This window comes from Tamandua tetradactyla, chromosome 8 (genome assembly GCF_023851605.1).
Source record: "Tamandua tetradactyla isolate mTamTet1 chromosome 8, mTamTet1.pri, whole genome shotgun sequence".
Classification (NCBI taxonomy): domain Eukaryota; kingdom Metazoa; phylum Chordata; class Mammalia; order Pilosa; family Myrmecophagidae; genus Tamandua; species Tamandua tetradactyla.
The window spans coordinates 48,255,039-48,266,305 of NC_135334.1; the positions used below are offsets into that span (position 1 = coordinate 48,255,039).

An 11,267-nucleotide genomic window follows, 5' to 3' on the forward strand; every position below is an offset into this window, starting at 1 on the left:
TGTAGCTGTTTCACCAATGTGCTCCATTCCTTATGTAACTATTAGATTAGGCGTATGAAACAAAACCTAGTTAGATTTCCATGACCGTGAAGAATGCCTCCCCCTCTTACACACCCCCTGCCACACCTGCCAGCCCACCAGGAGGGGGCCAGTGGCCAGGGGGACCAGCCATGCTCTTCACCCAAGCCGGTGTCCCTTGAACTTACTCCAACTCTACCCAGAGATGCCCTCCCAAATCCCTCTCAAATCAAACTTCCCTGGATGGAAATCCACTAAGAAGAGTTTCCTTACCTGAGAGAAGATCCTCGGTGACCAGCAGCGGAGAAAACACAAGAGTTCTAACAGAAGTGACAGTGACTCACAGGGCAAATCTGTTGGTTTTAAAAGAAGAAAGGTGACTTCATCCTTGATGCTGTGGAGTTTCTAAAGAGCAATGAGTGCTCCCTGACTGAGCCAACTCCGCTTTAATCAGTAATGACTCCATCCAAATTATGCAGCCATTGCCCAGACATGCTTGGCTTTCAGAAGGTAAATCACTGGAATCTGACTAGCCCAGTTGCTTGCAAAGAGTTTCAGAAAGTCTTGACGCACCAATCACCTTCATTGGCACCAGGGATAGGCAAAACAGGCACTTACTTCTCTTAGTCATATTGTTGTCTCTCAAAGATCCAACTATCTGGAAACTACACTCCAGGAAAGGAAAACAGGCAAAAATTTAGTGTGTGCGGGGTGGTGTTGGCATGAAGAGAGAAGATGCAAAGACATTTCAGTCAGGAAGAGAGACAGTAGAAAGTAGGGGATTATTACTTTACTAACAGGTTTATAGAACAGCTGGATTTGTAAGCATAGAAAAGTGACAAATAACTGAAGATCTGGACCTTGCAGAGAGGAAAGGATTTGGTCAAGCAAAGGGGGTGAGCCACTGTATGGAAGGACATGTGACAACCTCCGTGCTAATGAGGATGACTGATTTTTAGTTATTTTCTTTGTATTGAGCATAGTACTAGTCAAGCTATTTGGATTGTTTGTGATATTAATACATCAGCTCAAAGCATACCCATATTCCACTAGGAAGATTTGGGAAAAAGAGTCATTTAATTAACGGATTTTCTTTTTGTATGTTAGAGGCCAGGCTCCACATGGGATTTAAGGTCTCATCAGGCACCTCTCCTTGATGCCAGGTCCTGGGGCTAAAATTTGGGCAAGCTTGTGGCCAGCGTCCCAGAGCAAGGAAGGGTAATGGGTGTGACCTCTGTGGGAAGAGAGGCAGAGGGTCAAGTTTGGCAGCCAGCTGATTGCCCCTCCTCTTATACCTCTACTTCAGGAGAGGATAAGGTGACTTTGGGTCACTAGGCATGTGTCCAATTTTGTGATGATCTATTTTGAGGCTGTGAGGATCTTCTTTTGTCAAGTTTCACCCCAGAGAGGATAAAACAAGAAGAAATCTGTTTCTGTTCTGATAGAGATATTCAGGCTCAACTTCTAATTCCCATTTCTCATATGGGTTATTGAAATTGGAGCTGTAACGTTAAGCTGGCTTATAAAAAGGACTTGGATGTCTTCCATTTGGGGTGTAAATAATGACAGAAGTAGGAAAGGAGCAGAGTTAGGTCACTGGGAATGTCGATGAGGGCACCGTTTTTATTTGGGTCACAGTATCCTCAAAGTAGAGCACAAAGCCTGGCACATAGTGAGCGTTCTGTAGATAGTTAGGGACTGAATGGTGTCAGCTGCCTCCAGTTTCAGGTATGCAGAGTAGATCTGCTGGTAACACTTCAAATCACCATCTTGTCAGCAAGTCAGAAGGAGAGAGCATGAATCAGGGGGAAGGGTCTTGTGAAATGCAAGAGGAACTTGGTCCGTTGTTTGTGTCAGCCCCAAGCTCATTGCCAAAGTGACAAGAGAGCAAAGAAAATCAATTTCTGGACCCAGGCGTCTCCTTTGCCTGCCATGTTTCTGTATATATCAGCTAGACTCATCAGTGCCTTTTCCCAGGGTCAGGACTCCATTTAATAGGCCATCTGCCTGACAATTTTATCTCTTATTCCCAAAATTTTATTATATAATTTTTAAACTTCCAGAAAAATTGGAAGAATTTTACAGTGGAGACCCATATACTCACCATGTAGTTTCTACAATTAGCATTTTCCTACATTTGCTTTATTATATATTGATTTTCTATCTATCCACTCCTCTATCCATCCATCAGACTCATCTAATTATTTTTGTAATTGCCTTTCCAAGTTGCAGACATAGGTACAATTCCTCTCCCAAATACTTTAATATTGTTAACCAGAGTTCAATATTTGTTTACAATTCCTTTAGCTTTTCAGGCAAAATTTGTATATAATGAAATGCACACATCTTAAGTGACATATTCAATGAGATCTGATAAATGCATGCATCTTTGCAACCCAACCCCCTGCCAAGATACAGAATGGAGCCATACCACAGAAGTTCCCTCATGTCCCTTTCCAGCAAACCCCTACAGCTGACCTATCTTCTGATGTTTTTCACCATAGATTAGTTTTGCCTATTCTAGAGCTTCATATAAATAGAATCATCCAGTTTGTATCATTTTGTGTAAATCTTTGTTCATGTATCATAACATGTAGCATCCAACCATTTTGCTATCGGTAGATGGTTCTTTTCATTGTAAAATAGTATCTTGTTGTATGAATGTCACAGGTTGTTTATTCATTCTCCCATTTGATGGATACTTGGACTGCTTCCAGCTTTAGGCTATTATGAATGAAGTTAATATCAACATGTGGACATATGTTTTCATTTCTCTTGGTAATTACCTAAGAGTGAACTTGCTGGGCCTCAAGGTAGGTGTATATTAATTTTATAAGAAACTGTAAGATATTTTCTAATGTTGTCATATTTTATCCTCCTACCAATAATGTATGAGAATTTTGCCTGCTTCACAATCTTGCCCACATTTGATGTTGTCAATCATTAATTTTAGGCATGTTTGTGGGTGTATGGTGGCAGCTCTTTGTGGTTCTAATATGCCTTTTCCCAATGACTAAAGTTGTTTTTCATTCATATTTCATCTTTTGTGAAGTGTCTGTTCAAATCTTTTGATCACTTTTCTTAAAAATTGGATTGTCATTTTATTATTTAGTAAGAGTTCTTTGTCAAATATCTTTTGTGAATATCTCTTCCTGTCTTTTGACTTGCTTATGCATTTTCTTAATGATATTTTTTTGATAGGCAGAAGTTTTAACTTTGATAAGGTCCAATTTATCACTTTTTTCTTTTTCTGTTCTTTTTCTTTCTTTCAAGTCATGAAAATATTCTCCTATGTTTTCACCTAAAAATTTTATAATTATAGCATTTGCGTTTAGGTCTAGAGTCCGTCACACATTAATTCTTGTGTACTGTATGAGGTAGGGCAAGGTTAAATTATTTCCGTATGAATATGCAATTATTCCAATACCATTTGTTGAAAAGACTTTCCTTACCCTTTTGGGTTGCTTTGACATCTTTATGAAAAATCAAATAAATGTATGTGTGGGTCCATTTCTAGGTTATTTATTCTGCTCCAAAACTTTTGGTTGATTCTATGCCAGCACCACACCACCGTCTTGACCACCGCAGTTTTAGAGTAAGTCTTGAAGACAAGTAGTGTAAGTCTTCCAATTTTGATTTCCTTTTTTCAAGATTTTAAAAGTATTCTAAGTTCTTTGCATTTCCATAGAAATTGTAGCATCAGCCCGGCAGGTTCTATTTAAAAGCAAGGTAAGATTATGCAGTATAATGAAAAAATTTGGCTGGTCTTTGACCTCCATTCCTGGGGAAGCAACCTCTGAATCTTTGGAATTTCCTGTGATAGCCATGTCTTTCTTTCCTCCTGGTGGGCCCAGGATCATACCTGATAGCTAATATGCTAATGAGATGCAGTCTTAGGGCAGGGGCTGGCCTCACCAGAAAGACAACCACGTGTTTAGTAGGCTGGGGCTTTGAATCACCTCAATACCAACCTACCTCCCCACCATCAGGGAAGGGGACTGCTGATTGATTTCAACCACATGGACACTGCTTCTATCAGTCATGCCTATGTAATGAGATCCCATATAAACTCACGGCACTAGAAGCTCAGAAGAGCTTCCATGGTTGAGAAAATTCCTTGCTTCTGTGCCAGGAGGGTGCCGCATTCTGGCTCCATGTGGAGAGGGCATGGAAGTTTGCATTTGAGACCTCCCAGACCTCACCTTATTTGTCTCCTCTTTTAGCTTCTTATTTGTATAGTTTTACTATTATAAATTATAATTCTAAGCATAGCACTTTCCGTGAGTTTCTGTGAGTTGTTCTTGTGAATTATCAAACCCAAGGAGGAGCCCCTGAATTTGTAGCCAGTTAATTGAAAGTACAAGTGGGCTGAACCCTGGAACTTGTGACCAGTACCTGAAGGGCAATCTTGTAGGATGCCCTTAACCTGTGAGGTCTGACTTAATTCCAGGTAGTTAGAGTCAGAGTTAAATTGGATCGAGTGACTTGGCGATTTCAATCGCTGTAAGGGTTTTATGATTACAATTATACTGAATCTATAGATCAATCTGGGATGATTGCCATTTTAACAACATTGTCTTTCAATCCATTAATTTTATATTTGCAAGTGTTCCCTGTCGATTCTGTTTCTTTAGAGAACCCTAAGTAACACACTCCCCAATCACCTTGTTTCCATTGTTGGCACCTCCATTGTGTCATCAAGTCCTAAAACATTTTGACTTCTCTTAACCCATAACGTCGTGGTAACTTCATCCGAGTTTGTATGGGACAATCTGATTTTACTAAATGATTATTAATAATAGTGCCACATTTATTCCCAATCAAATCCTGTTCATGCTGCCTCAAGTAAGTAGTTCTAATGCAAGGTCAACAAACTAAGACCCACAGCCTTTGTACCTTCCTAGGGCTAAGATTGGCATTTACATTCATAAACGTTTGAAAAAAATCAAAATATTTCGTGACACCCAAAATTATGTTAAATTCAAATTTCCACTAAGGAAGCTTATTGGAACAAAGCCACACTCATTTTTTAAAGTATTGTCTCTGGCTGCTTCCTCACTAACGCCAGAGTAGAGTGGGAGCTTTTGGGCACAACACTTAAAATATTACCTGGCCCTTTACAGAAAAAGTTTGCCCATGTCTACTCTAACGCTACCACTAGTTCTGAGCCACCTCATTCCCTGCACAAACACAGTAGCTTACTCACTGGATTCGGATTCTTTCCCCACCTCTAATGCTTAGTACGTGTGGCTACAGATAAACTTTCTTGGGAGGAATTTTCCTCCTGTCAGTTACCTCTTCAGTATCTGCAGTGGCTCCTTCAAAGCCTATACTGTATAGGTCCAATCTCCCTGATACCAAAAACTACAAATTACTTAAGGGCAAAGTGGACCACTTGCAGTTTCCCCAACAAGTACTCCATAGCTTACTCCTTACACCCGACCCCCATCCCCATCTTCCCCCGGCTTCTCCTCCACCTGCCTGTTTCTCAACAGGAAAAGACATTGGTCACTTCCTGGATGCACTTCATTCTACCCAACCAGATCATCTCTGGGGATGGGCGGCCAAGAGACACAAGGCGAGACGACACCCCACTCCTGGTACCAAGATGTATTAGTTAGGGTTCTCTAGAGAAACAGAATCAACAGGGAACACTTGCAAATATAAAATTTATAAAAGTGTCTCATGTGACCGCAGGAACGCAGAGTCCGAATCCACAGGGCAGGCTGTGAAGCCGACGACTCCGATGGAGGGTCTGGATGAACTCCACAGGAGAGGCTCACCAACCAAAGCAGGAATGGGACCTGTCTCCTCTGAATCCTCCTTAAAAGGCTTCCCGTGATTAGATTTAGCATCACTAATTATAGAAGACACTCCCCTTTGGCTGATTACAAATGGAATCAGCTGTGAATGCAGCTAACGTGATCATGACCTAATCCTATGAAACATCCTCATTGCAACAGACAGGCCAGTACTTGCCCAATCAGATAAACAGCTACCACAACTTGGCCAAGTTGACACATGTCCCTAACCATGACATGCGGTATATCTCTCCATTTATTTACATCTTAAATTTCTCTCAGCAATGTTTTGCTGTTTTAATGTAGAGGTCTGTATTAGGGTTCTCTAGAGAAACAGAACCAACAGGAGAGATCTGTAAATATAGAGATTTATAAAAGTGTGTCAAGCAACCATAGGGATGTAAGAGTCCAAAATCTGTACGGCAGGCCACAAGCTGGCAGCTCCAGTGAAGGTCCTCGATGAATTCCCTGGCTGGCTGAAGCGGAAAAGAGTGATTTTTACCTCTGAATTCTCCTTAAAAGCCTTTGGGTGATCAGATTAAGTGTCACACATTGCAGAAGACACTCCCCTTAGCTGACTGCAGATGTAATCAGCCGTAGTTGCGACCACAGTGCTCATGATTTAAGTCCATGGAATGTCCTCAAAATAGCAGATAGGACTTGCTTGACCAGACAACTGGGCACCATCACCTGACCATCACACCTTGTAACCAACTTGGTGCATTTACTTTTCCTTCCCCCTCCTTTTTGCTATAGTTGTCATATATGCTTCCTTTGCACACATAATAGATTGCCCCAGAGGAACTGGTCAGCAGTAAAGCATACAGCATTGTTCTTGACCTTGGTAACACTATAGAAACCCCAGGGAGATTGTAAAATATCTATTCATAGATTCCCACCTAAGATCAATTAATTCAGAATTTCTGGGTAATGCTGCCCAAGCACTGGTAGTCTTTTTAAACTAGAGCAGTTGTAAGTTTACAGAAAAATTATGCAAAAAATACAGAGCTCTCATATAACCCCCCTCTCACATTTTGCATTAGTGTGATAACTTTGCTACAGTTGGTGAAACAATATTTATTATAATTATGTCATTAGCTTTAGCCCATTGTTTACATTGGGGTTCACTCTTTGTGTTGTGCAGTTTATGAGTTTTTGTGTGTATATTGTTACCTACTACCAAAAATAGCCCTTTTATTATCCCTTTTCAAATATAACAATTCATTGGTGTTAATTACATTCACAATGTTTTGCCTTCATCAACACCATCCATTGCCAAAAGGTTTGTTGTGTTGTTTTTTTTTAAAGCTACTCGGGTGATTATGACAGGACCCACAGTGAGAAGTCCTGGTGAGGTGACTTGTTGGTCCATCCTCATGAGCTGTGGATGGATTTGAAATCTTCCTTCCTGCTGCTCCTGGTGGCAGCATAGAGAAAATAGGCAATGATTCGATCCCTGCTTTGCCATGTACTAATGGATAACATTGGCTAACTTACTGAACATCTATGACACTCCAAAAAGGCAAAATTATTACCTGTTTTATGGGATTATTGTGCAGACTCAAGAAGTACCATATTTAATGCAAGTGGCACATGGCGTGTACCTAATAAAGGTCCACTCCCTCCCCACTACCATTCCTGATCCACATTGCAGTGAGAGCTAGGGGCTATTCTCAGCTATTTCCCGTTGATCTGACCATGATTATGGCCTCAAGCTTGATTTGCAGCCATGGTCCCTAGAGCTGGCATTCTGTACCTAGCGTCTGAACTCGATCCCCAGCTCTTCTTTTCTGCCTCACAGGTTCTGGGCCCAGTTTCCATCACCTGTTTCTATTGCTCAGCTCTAAGCCCCAAAGGGATGGCTTCTAAAAGTAGCTGGGCCCCATGTTGCTGCTGCCCCAGCAGGACCTTAGCACTAGGAGGAGGTTGTGGCTAATTTTAGACTTGTCCTGGACTAACATCTGAGAGAAAGCAAGGCAGGGCAAGTCCGTGGCATCTTTGGGTTCGGGTTTACAGAGAAAGGTTGGGAAGATTTTGTCTCAGGGTTTGTTTGTCTGTATCATGCCAGGCACCTTAAATGGAAATCTAATGCATGAATCTCATTGGCTCAAAACCTCTTTGGCTTTAAGCCTCAGGTGCTGTGCTGAGTGGGAGTAACCACAGTGGAAACCAGAGTTTTTGATATGCTGATGCTTGTACCGAGCTGAAAAGGCTGGTTTTCTGCCTCTCCCTGGACAGGACCAGGCAGGTGTGAGCAGGACCCTGGGGCTGAGACCCTGCAGGAAAGGAGCTGATGAAGAAAAGAGACAGACAATGCTATTTATTTATATTTCAGAGAAAGTGAGAAGGAAATAAGATGGAGCTGTGCAGTGACAGAAAGCCCTGCTTTAAAGGAGCAGGGTTGGCACTGCAGCTTCTGGAACAGGTCTGGCCCAGACTAGGTGTTTAATGACTATTTTCTGCACAAGTGTGCAATGAAAGGCTTCTTCGATGGGGAAGAAGAGTTGCTTTGGTGCGTTCCAGTGAACACCTTGTGCTGTGGGAAGAGGGGCCCAGTTCAAGAGCAAATTGGGTGTCAAAGGGCTCTCCATGGGACCCACAGCTTCAGAGGGATATGTGTCCTCTGGGTTAAAGGAAATCTAGAGAGAATTAGTTTCTGTGTGGTAAGGGCCATCGACTGAGAATAACTAACAACAAAGAAGGTTTGAGTTCCTCCAGGATTAAGAGATAGATACACAAGACAAAAAGAAATAACATAGAGTATGGGCTTTGGAGTGAGTCAAACTAGTTTTCCTATTCCACCACTTAAAGCTGTGTGATTTTATACAAATTACGCAACTATTCTGAGCCTCAGTTTCCGTGTTGGTGCAAGGTTCCTCCTGTATCAATATATAGCCATTCAATATGCAGCACAACATCTACTCCACTCTATGTGCCTGACAGTTGGACACTGTAGCGAACAATGCAGAGAAGTTTCTTGCCCTTATGTATCTAATAATATTCAGGGAAGGGAGACAAGATAGAGGCAGATGGTGTTAAGTGAAGAAAGTATACAGGATAAAATGTTGGACGTTATTTGAGTAGGAAAATCAGTGTCAGGGAGGGAAAGCTTCTATGAGGAAATATTATTGGAACTGAGCCCTTAATAATGAGAAGGAGCCAGCTCTGCTAAAAAATATGGTGGAAAGAACAATAAGTTCAAAGAAGGCCCAGAACAGAAGTGTTTAGAAGAACAGAAAAGGAGGCCAATGTGGTTGGAGGACAGAGAGCCAGGAGGAGCTGGGCTGAGATAAAATTAGAAAGAAAGGTAGGGACCACACAGCCTCGTGGACCATGAGACGGTGTCTGAATTTTGTGAGAAAGTCCCATTTCTTGGAGCTTGATGACAGGCTGAACAGGAGATGCTCCTACAGAAGACATAAAGGTGGGGCAGGCTCTAAGGGAGGTGGTGGTTAAGAAGGTCTGCAAAATGGGTGTTGCTGGGACATGGGGTCCTTAGAATGCAGCCCGAATGTTAGCTGGGGCCTGCTGATTCCCCAAAGAGTTGGGCAAATAGGTCAAAACCTCTGTAAAAGAAAAAGTATTTTAAATCTGGTCTAGAACAGAATTCCTAGGGTCATGTAATGCAAAATCACATCTGGGAAGAAATGAACACTCCCGATAAAATGCTTAAATAATTAATTTTATGATAAACTTCAATAAGATTAAGACTTCTTCTGGGTAACTAATTTCCTCCACTCAGAACTGCTGACCATCAGTCAATTGTCCAATGTCCTTCAACCAAACAAGCTTTCCCTTTTACATCTTAGTTTAACAATGATCTAACCATTCTCTTTTCCTATAAAAAGTCCCTACCAAATGTGAATCTTTGCATTTGGCCTACTGGAGGCCTTTTCATAAGTAATGAGATTCTAGTAAAACTTTGGCGTGCATTTTTGATGGAATTTCTTGAAAAGTTTTTGGTAGTGCCTCCAGGTCTGTGGCCAGTGGAAATGCAAAGGCTTCTCAAGTTTTCTGTGAATCCATGGCCCCTCTGCCCACTGGACTCCTGCTTGGGCTCATGATAAATCTGGCTGCAATCCACGGCTGCTGTGGAGAAACCCACCCTTGAGTTAGGCTAAAACTCTGTTCTCACAGAGTCCTTGGTGAGGAGTAAGAGAAGAGCTTTAAAGGCAACGTTACTTGTTGTGATTCTCAAAACCTCCTTCAGCCATCCCAGCATGGAGCTGCTCAGGCCCTTCCTTTCCCTACTCCCAGCTTCTCTCCATCTTTCTTCTTCCCCCACTCTGCCCATCCTGTCTTCCTTATTCTTCTCCTGCCTCCCTCTCATCAGAAAAGGACATTTCTCTGCTTGTATGGCACACAAAGTTCTCACTCCCATCTGAAATAGCTTATTGCATTTTACTTTTTAAGTTCCTTTTTATAGAATTATAATATATGTACACAAATCTTAAGGTTTGACTGGATGACTTTTCTCAAAATAAAAATTAATCCATGCTGCTGTGTGCCCCTTCCCTTCCCTCCTTCTCACAGGCCCTAGATGCTCAGCTTGTTTGCCTAAGGCTTTTCAGAGCTGCCACTGCCCAACCCTTGGTACTCACCTTTCATCACAGGAGGCCCTTTTGACTTTAAGCACCCAAGGAAAACAGGCAGAAGATACCAGAAAGATAAGTGGGAGGAATTAACAAAGATTAAGAAACTTTGCAAAGATATTAAGAGTTAGAGTTGCTTTTTTACTGGCTCCTGACTTGATGTTAGCCTGGAAACAGAAAACACCTCTGGATTTTTATCCTTTCCTTTTAGTCCCATGGGGCTCTCACTTCACAAACGCCTCAGAAGGGTGTGATGGACCTTCTCCCAGAAAGGTTCTTCTCCGCACTGGACCTGTGAGATAATTAGAGGAGGGAAACACGAGTCCTGTGGATGGAGTTACATTTGACATACAGAGAGACCTTAAGAGTTAACATGTGAGGTAAAAATTGCACAGAATACAAAACAGCACAGAAAATCTCTTATGAAGGTACCACTTTGGATACTGGCATGCCATTTTTCAGTAAATCCAACAGGACAGACCATCCAGAAGCAAACCACCATTTCTTCTGCTGAACATAAAATGAGGTAGCTGGCGTTTAGGGACCATGTTGTCCAAACATTATACTCTCTCTTTGTTTTCTAGAATCACATTCAGTATGGCAAGGAGCTCACACTGCACCTGACTGAGGAAACAACAGGTTCACATCTCCCGTCTCACTCTCATGCTCACTCTGGAGCGTACCTTTATTAGAAGAATGTTTATCAGAATCGTGAGCAATATTTAAATGGTTGTTCTCTCTCAAATTGCAACAAAGTGCAATTTGGTTGAATTTGCATCATAATGAACTTTCAGTACATAGTGATTCAGATGCATTTTTATCATCTTAAAACTCATCCAGAATTTCTCTTTAGGAG

The 11,267-nt window shown here is 41.8% G+C and overlaps 1 protein-coding gene across 2 annotated transcripts in view; it reads right to left on the reverse strand.

Annotated features, from left to right (window-relative positions):
* Positions 1–421, reverse strand: part of AMOTL1 (angiomotin like 1) — a 170,866-nt gene extending 170,445 nt beyond the window's left edge. The window contains exon 1 of one of the 2 annotated variants that reach the window (XM_077113228.1): positions 292–421. The gene's annotated coding sequence lies outside the window, so the exon portion shown is untranslated. The remainder of the gene's footprint in view (positions 1–291) is intronic. The other variant, XM_077113229.1, reaches the window with a different exon arrangement.
* Between the last annotated feature and the right edge of the window lie 10,846 nt (positions 422–11,267).